Below are 8,021 nucleotides of genomic sequence, written 5' to 3'. Positions count from 1 at the left end.
GGGTTTATTGTATCTAGATACTAAGATTCAGCAATGGCATCCGTTGTTAATTTTCTGTACAAGAGCAGGATTCGGTAACTCTTGTCTAACTGAATATGTCAAAACCATTGCAATTGTATGCTGTATTGCATCCAAATAAAATGTTAGTTCTGTCCTAGACCAGGCAGATTGGATTGCATATTTATTAAAATTGAGAAAACAAGCCAAGGACTTTGGGGAGCTCAACTCTGTTACCCCTGGGATCTTTACCACTGCAAGTTACCTTTTTCCTCAGCTGGAACAGTCATGACCAGTAATGGAGAACTGGCAAACTCCTTTGAGAGTCTCAGTTGAAATGTTCTTAAATAGTCCTTAGAATACTTTTAATTTTGCATATCACCTTATATCTCTAGAGCTGTACCTGCTGACTTATTTCATCTTCTCTGTTGTCTCTATCTCAAAAGAGTGATAGCCCTTGAAAACAAGAAGAATTCCCACTTGGCAGATGGAGGAAATAAGCATCTGATTTGTTGTGCTCCACTCACATAATCAATATTCCAGAAAATCATGCAGCAGAGATAGAATCCATGGAATGATAGGCACGCCAGTTCAAAAGTAATCCTCACCCTTAGATCCCATTGAGGTTACCAAATAAATTGAGAAGAGTATTTCCAATTAAGATAAACACTGTAGAACTTTTTTTTTTCTTTTTAAGATTTTATTTATTTATATGTCATAGAGAGAGAGAGAGAGAGAGAGAGAGCGTGCGCCCAAGCAAGGAGTGGCAAGCAGATGTAGAGGAAGAAACAGGCTTCCTGCTGAGCAAGGAGCCTGATATGGGACTCGGTCCCAGGACTCTGGGATCATGACCCAAGCTGAAGGTAGATACTGAACCAACTGAGCCACCCAGGTGTCCCAACATTGTAGAACTCTTAGTGTTTAATATTAAGCCTCAAATATCCTGTACCCGATGAGTGGTAACCAGTCCAAGAGGAATGTCCATAGTCCACTGCCCCTCTTCCAGCTGTAGGCCCATAACAGAAGTCAGCTAAGTAATTCACATGTGGTAAATAAAGCTAGGGTAGGATAATATTAAATCCAAGTTACTATTAACTTACCTCGGCAACTGTAATACACTCTCTTCCACCATTCTTGCCCACCTGAAACCTTTCTTTTCACACAGACTAGGGTTATTTTTATAAATACTGTATCAAGTCCTACCCTGGACCTACCTAAAACTTTCAGTGGCTTTCCATTGCACAAAGATAAAGGTGTAAATTCCTTAGTATGGTGGACAAGATGATTTTTAAGTTGGCTGCTACCTCCATCTACAACCTCATCTTAAACCCTTCCCCTCATCTCCTTCATTATCTCATCAATACTTTAACTTCCCAAATTGTGCCAAACCCTTTCCCAACCCACAGCGTGTACTTTTCCCTCTTTGTGTAGCATACCCCTCCCCACCTTCTCCCCTCTCCCAGATGACCGCCCTCCTTCTGACTCTTCTCATGATGGCATCTTATTTTTCAGGTTTACATTTTATCGTCCCTCCTGAGACAGACCATTTTTTATTAACCTAGACAAGCCTTACCCACTCTTCCTTATCACAACAGCCTGTTTGCTTTTTCATTCACCCCACAAATATATTTCTGTACTTAATATATGCCAATAACTGTTTTAAGTGCTGCAGATACAACAGTGAACAAAGCACACCGAAAAATGCATTCATTCATGAAGATAATATTTTAGTCAGAAAAGCATACAGTGAGCAAAAAAAGTAAGTGAATGAGTATCAAAAACATTTAGATACTCCATTTTAGATACTGGAGCTGGAGAATGTTTTACTGAGAGGGTAACATGTGAGAAGAGACAGCTGGGGGGAGAAGCACGTCTCCTTGTGACTACTCAAGGAGAAAGGGTTCCAGGCAGGAGGAATATCAAGTGCAAAGGCCCTGAGACAGGAAAGTGCCTTGAATGTTTGAGGAAGGCAAAGAGCTGCTCTGGCTGAGGTGGACTAGGGTAGAGGACAGTTGTAAGGATGACGTTGGAGAAGTAATGGTAGGGACAGATAGAGCAGGACCTTGGACATCATAGCAGGTTCTTTGGCTTTTACTCTGACTGAAATGGGAAGCCCTTGGAAGTTTTTGAGTGAAGGGTGATATGATCTGCTTTGCATTATAATAAGATCATCCAAGTTGCTTCCTGGGGGAATAATTTGAAGGACTTATGCAATGAATATTTGTGTCCCCCCAAAATTCATATGTTGAAGCCTTAAAACCCAATCTGTACTTGGAGATAGGGTCTGTGAGGTGGTGATAACGGTTGAATGAGGTCATAAGGGTGAGTCCCTAATCTGATAAAGCTGGTACCCTTATAAAAAGAGGAAGAGACACCATAGCTTTCTCTCTTTGCATGCAGGCACCAAGGAAAACCATGTGAACACACAGTGAAAAGGAGACCAGAACTGGAAAAGGCTGGCACCCTGATTTTGGACTTCTAGCCTCTAAAAGTGTAAGCAAGTAAATTATTGTTTAAGCTACCCATTCTATAATATTTTATTATTGCAGCTAGATCTGCATTAATTTTTTTTAATTTATTTTTACCAAAAGGAGCGAGAATGGAAGACTGTTTCCTTCCTAGAATGTAAGAGAATTTTTAATTTAAAAAATCTGCTAGTGTGTATTTGTTTCAAATCTTCTCCACTCAACTGTCAACTTCAAGAGGCCCGGCTCTGGTCTCTCTCATTTACCATTCTACCCCCATGTCCCAGTACTGCACCTTGCAGGTCATGCATCCAGAATAAATATTTGCTGAATGAGTGATTTGATGAACTTTGGACTCCTCCTAAGAAGGTCCCATGCATTTAAAGTATTTGCTTCTCAATTACAAATATTTTGTTTGTGTTTGTTTATTTAGAGCCTTCTCTGACCCGATGCTGTGATGCTTTATGTGAATCAACTTTCCTCTTTTGCATATTTCCATTCCACAATTATTTATTAGGTACCTGCTATAAACCACCAGGCCTGGGGTACAAAGATGAACCCTAGTTGTTTACTTCAAGCTGTTAACAGTTATTTATGTTTTTCTTATTCAGTATAATAGTATTTAAAAAGAGTTCAAAATGCAAAAAAAGGATACATTTTTACCAGAGCCAGTTGTCTTTAATTTCTGAAATGTTTTTTTTTTACTGGACTACTTAGCAGTTATCTGTTAGAACTCAGATGGCACTTCTTCAAAATGTAACTTTTTTATATGATAGACTACAGGTTTAAAATTTGGATCACTTAAAAAAAAAAAAACTCTTTTTTTGCTAGGGCTGCCATAACTAAGTTATGAAGTTATATCAATATATAACCAAGTTATATCATGAACTGGGTAGCTTAAATAACAGAAATTTATTGTTCCATAGTTCTGGAGCTAAGAGTTCAGAGTCAAGGTGTCAGCAAAGCTGGTTCCCTTTGAGTTCTGTGAAGGAGAATCTGTTCCATGCCTCTCCCCTAGCTCCTAGAGGTTTGCTGGTAACCCTTGTCATTCCTTGGCTTGTGGAAGCATCACCCTAATCTCTGCTTTCATCTTCATGTGACATTCTTCCTGTGTATGCTTGCTTCCTAAATTCCCCTCCTTATGTATAGGACAATCTGTCATGTTGGATTAGGAGCCTATCGCACTTCTATATGACCCCATTTGAACAATTACATCGACAATGACACTTTCCAAATAAGGTCACATTCTGAGTGGAATGTGGGAGTCAGATTCTGAATGGGAGAACACAATTCAGCTCATACCAACTCTTAAGAAAAGAATAAATAAAAGCTCTTCTCAAGGACTCCTTACCTTCCAGCCCTTAATTACTTGTCTTTGATCAGTTTCAAAGTTGAAAAGTTGAAAAGTCTTTGATCAGGTTCAAAGTTGAAAAAAGAAGTGGAATTCTGCATTCTACAACTTTTACAAGAAAAGCACCAACAGGGGTGTCTGGGTGGCTCATTCAGTTAAGTGTCTGCCTTCAGCTCAGGTCATGATCTCAGAGTCCTGAGATCCAGCTCCACATTAGGCTCAGAGGAGAGCCTGCTTCTCCCTCTCCCTCTGCCTGCTGTTCTGCCTGCTTGTGCACTCTCTCTCTCTCTCTGTCAAATAAATAAATTAAATATTTTAAAAAGTAAAAAAATAAATAAAGAAAACACTTTAGCAGAAGTTATAAAGCCCTATTCCAGTCTCACATATCTGGTAAGATCTGATTCAACAAACCTTATTAAGGATATCAGTGAGGTTCCTCATATATAAAAGGCAGGGTCAACTTTCATCACTATCCATGTCTCAATCTGTCCCCAAAAGAAGGAAATAAATGTTGTTATATGTGTTAAGCAAAATTCTAAAATGACCTCCTTAACCTGCACCTCCTGGCATTAGTCCTGTGACCGCTACCTCACATGGCAAAAAGGATTTTGTGTTTGTAATTAAGATTACCATTTAACATAATCACCAGGAGATTATTCCTGTGGACTTACCCTAGTCACAGGAGCCCTCTAAAAGCAGAGTCTTCTCCAAATAGTAGTGGGAAAGAAAATCAGATTCAAAGTATGAGACAGTGCCTAGAAGTGAAGCTCTCTATTGCAAAGATGGAATGGGCTGTGGGGACAAGGACCCAAGAGTGACCTCTAAGAGCTGGGAGAGGTATGGCCAACAGCCAGTAAGAAAGTAGGGGCCACGGTCCTACAAGCACAGGGCACTAAATTCTGCCAACTTGAATGAAATCAGAAGCAGATTTTTCTCTGGAGGCTGCAGATTAACCAAACTTTTGAGACTCTAAGCAGAGAACTCTATCAAGTCCACCTGGACACTGACCTATAGAATTGTAAGCTATAAATGGGTGTTGTTTTAAGCCACTGACTTGTTTTAAGCCACTGACTTGGCAGTTATATCTTATAGCAACAGAAAGTCAAGACATTGCCACATTATAGTGAGAAAAGGAAGAGAGGAACCAGGAGGAAAGAGAAGAGAGAATGGAGTGGAGAAAGAAACCAGGTAAAAACTGAGTAGGAAGGAGCACCATCAAAGAAGAGAGGCAAGGGAAGACATAGAGGTAGAAAGAGATAAGATAGATGAAGTTTGCCTTAAATATTTCTACTTAGAGCTATGACACACTTATACTTTATTTCTTTAACTGTTCCCCTGTTTGCATGAGTGGTGACAGTGCATCTGACACACACCATTTTGGACAATGAAACTGAAATCATGATCCATATTATCTAAGAAACAATAATCTAATAAAAAAAATAGAAAGGAAACTGCTCTTTGAACATGAGGAAAAGAGAAGGGGAAAGGAAGAAATAAGGAAAGAAGATGAAGGAAAGAGAGAAAGGAGAAGAGAAGGAGAGAGGAGGAAACTGCAAAACAAATTGTTTTTAGAGCAATATAAAATTCTGTACTGAAAATTGAACGAAATGTGTCAGAGACAAGCATGGTGGTATCAAACTTCTCTTGAAGTTCTCCAGAAGCAATACAGAAATTGCCATTTCCATTCTGCCTTGCAACCTTTTTGAGCTTCACTGAGCTGCCTGGCTGCTTAAACAGGCTTCAGTGCCATCAAAGGAAGCAAAAGCTCCACAGCCATGACATTAAAAAAAAAAAAAATGTCTTTACCTCATGTAGGTATTTCTGAATCCAATAATTATGAAAACACAAAATCACATCTGTTTGAAAGCGACGAGTAAGCCAATAGCAATGTTAGACATTTCCAATAAAATTCAATAATTGAAAATAAGTTTTATTAGGAAAACATCATTTCTGGACTTTTCCTCAGCAAGGCAGAGAAATTACTCTGACATGGTCAAATCCCAAGGAGAATTTTTTCCTGTGTCCTTAATGGTTCTATGGTTCCTTTATAGTAGGTGGGGACATTTCACCCCATGTTCAATGCCCAGTGACACAGACCAACCTCGGCGCACTGAAACAAAAACACAAAGACCAAAGTGGGTGTAGAATTTACAGTAAAGAGCATTACAGAGCCAAAGTGGCCAGGCAATTAAAACAACAAGCACCAAAAAATGAGCAAACTCTGTGCACAGACAGTTAGTTTCATGTGAGAATTATTTTTTTAATTGAGCTATTAAACACTAAAAAACAAGAGCAGAATACACAGGACAAAGTTCAGCTATATAAGCTGGCATCCAAATAAGGAATAAGAAAGCAGATATTCATCTAGCAACTTCTGTTCAGTGTTCTAAGGAAATACCAACTCTATTTTCTTTGTCTATGACTACCAATATTACTTGTAAAACATTCTCAACAAGTTGGTTAAATAAGATCCTTTTTTCCAGCAAGAGCTGAAAGACCTGTAATGGAAGTATGCTTTCAAGATCTCCTCTTGCTGTGCTCAGGAAATTCTACATGATCATTGCCATTATTTCCTACATGGATGATTGTTATATAATTGTCCATTCTCTGTCTTGTGGCCTTGGGAGGACGATTAATGTGACGGTTGATGACCAGCCAAACCCCAAGACTGTCAAGTGACCCAAAGAGTTGTTTATGCCAATCTCAGGAAGGAAAAGTACTACATAATTACAAAATAACATATTTAGACCAGGGGTCAGCAAGCTCCTTCTGTAAAGGCCCATAGAGCAAATATTTTAGAACTTGTGGACCATGTGATCTTTGTCACAACTACTGGACTCTGGCTGTTAGTGTGAAAGCCACCATAGAAGATATATAAGTGAATGAGTATGGCTATGTTCCAATAAAACTTTATTTATGGACAAAAAAATTGTATTTCTTATAATTTTTTATGTCATAAAATATTATTCTTATTTAGATCTCCTTCAACCACTTAAAAATGTAAAAACTATTCTTAGTGCACATCCAACCAAAAGCAGGTGGTAGATTGGACCTACCAAGAGGCCATAGTTGCCCACTCCATATTTATACTATTTTACATGTTTTCTGAATCCATCCCATGATTACTTTTAGATCAAACACACGATAAAAACATAATAAAAATTGGTTCCAATTATATACAATGGGTACCAGATGCACGCTACTGAATTTTGTGGAATATTAATAGATGTTCATCTTTTCTAATACATTATAATTCTATTTACTTGGTGCTTTTAGATCTTCTAGCCCAAGAAAAAAAAATGCAGAAAATCTGAGATTCCCTACTAATTTGATTGCCTATCAAGTGCAATTTTTTTTTGACACTGAAATTCTGTATGTCATAAAACCTTGAGATTTGTTTTCCAGCAGACAAAAATTATCTCAGAATTATTTGGTGTTATTTATTTGGCTGGGCAATTATCTCAGAATTATTTGATGATTTATCATGTGTGATAACACAATTACAAAGGGCCTATAGTCAACATCTGTCCTGGCCTTAGTCCTCTGACATCAGCAGTAGTATGAAATGGATACAACCAAAGAATCAAGTTAAGGTTGACTCTAATTACAGATCTTGGGGGTAACTCTAGTGGGAGTTTTAATGTGGCTTTACTATTATCCACACAGGGTGATTCACAGTTCAAGGCAACACTAGCCATTATTGATGAAGCACTATTTGTATGTATGTAAATTGTCCAATGCATATGGCTTCATATTCCTCATAACAATGCAAAATAAGGTGATTGCTAAAGAGTTTTCTAACTCAGATCAATTCTATCAATAAATCAACCATCTTTTATCAACTTTGTGACTTATTAGAAGCTTCACAAAATTCCCTTTATGTCTGCTTCCCTTTCACATAACTCTTATAGGTGCAAGTTACCTCTTACAGTTTAGTAGATCTGGCAACTACTTTTCCCAAATTGTCATTTTTCCCTCATAACTGAATTTAAGTTTTAGGGATGTAGTTAGGCTCCACTACCAAGAGAACATGATGCAAGTGTTTGAAAAAGAAGATAAATTCAAGTTTTTTTTTTTTTAAGCCCTTCCATTCTTAACAGGAAAACATACTTCTTGGCTACACAGAACAAATGTCACATCTTTTGTCTTTTCTTCAATTCAGCTCTGATTTATTCTTTCCTTCAAGTCTTCTTTGCTGTCATTGACTG

This window comes from Martes martes (assembly GCF_963455335.1).
Source record: "Martes martes genome assembly, chromosome: 7".
In the NCBI taxonomy this organism is placed as follows: domain Eukaryota; kingdom Metazoa; phylum Chordata; class Mammalia; order Carnivora; family Mustelidae; genus Martes; species Martes martes.
Note: the sequence above shows the minus strand (reverse complement) of the source record.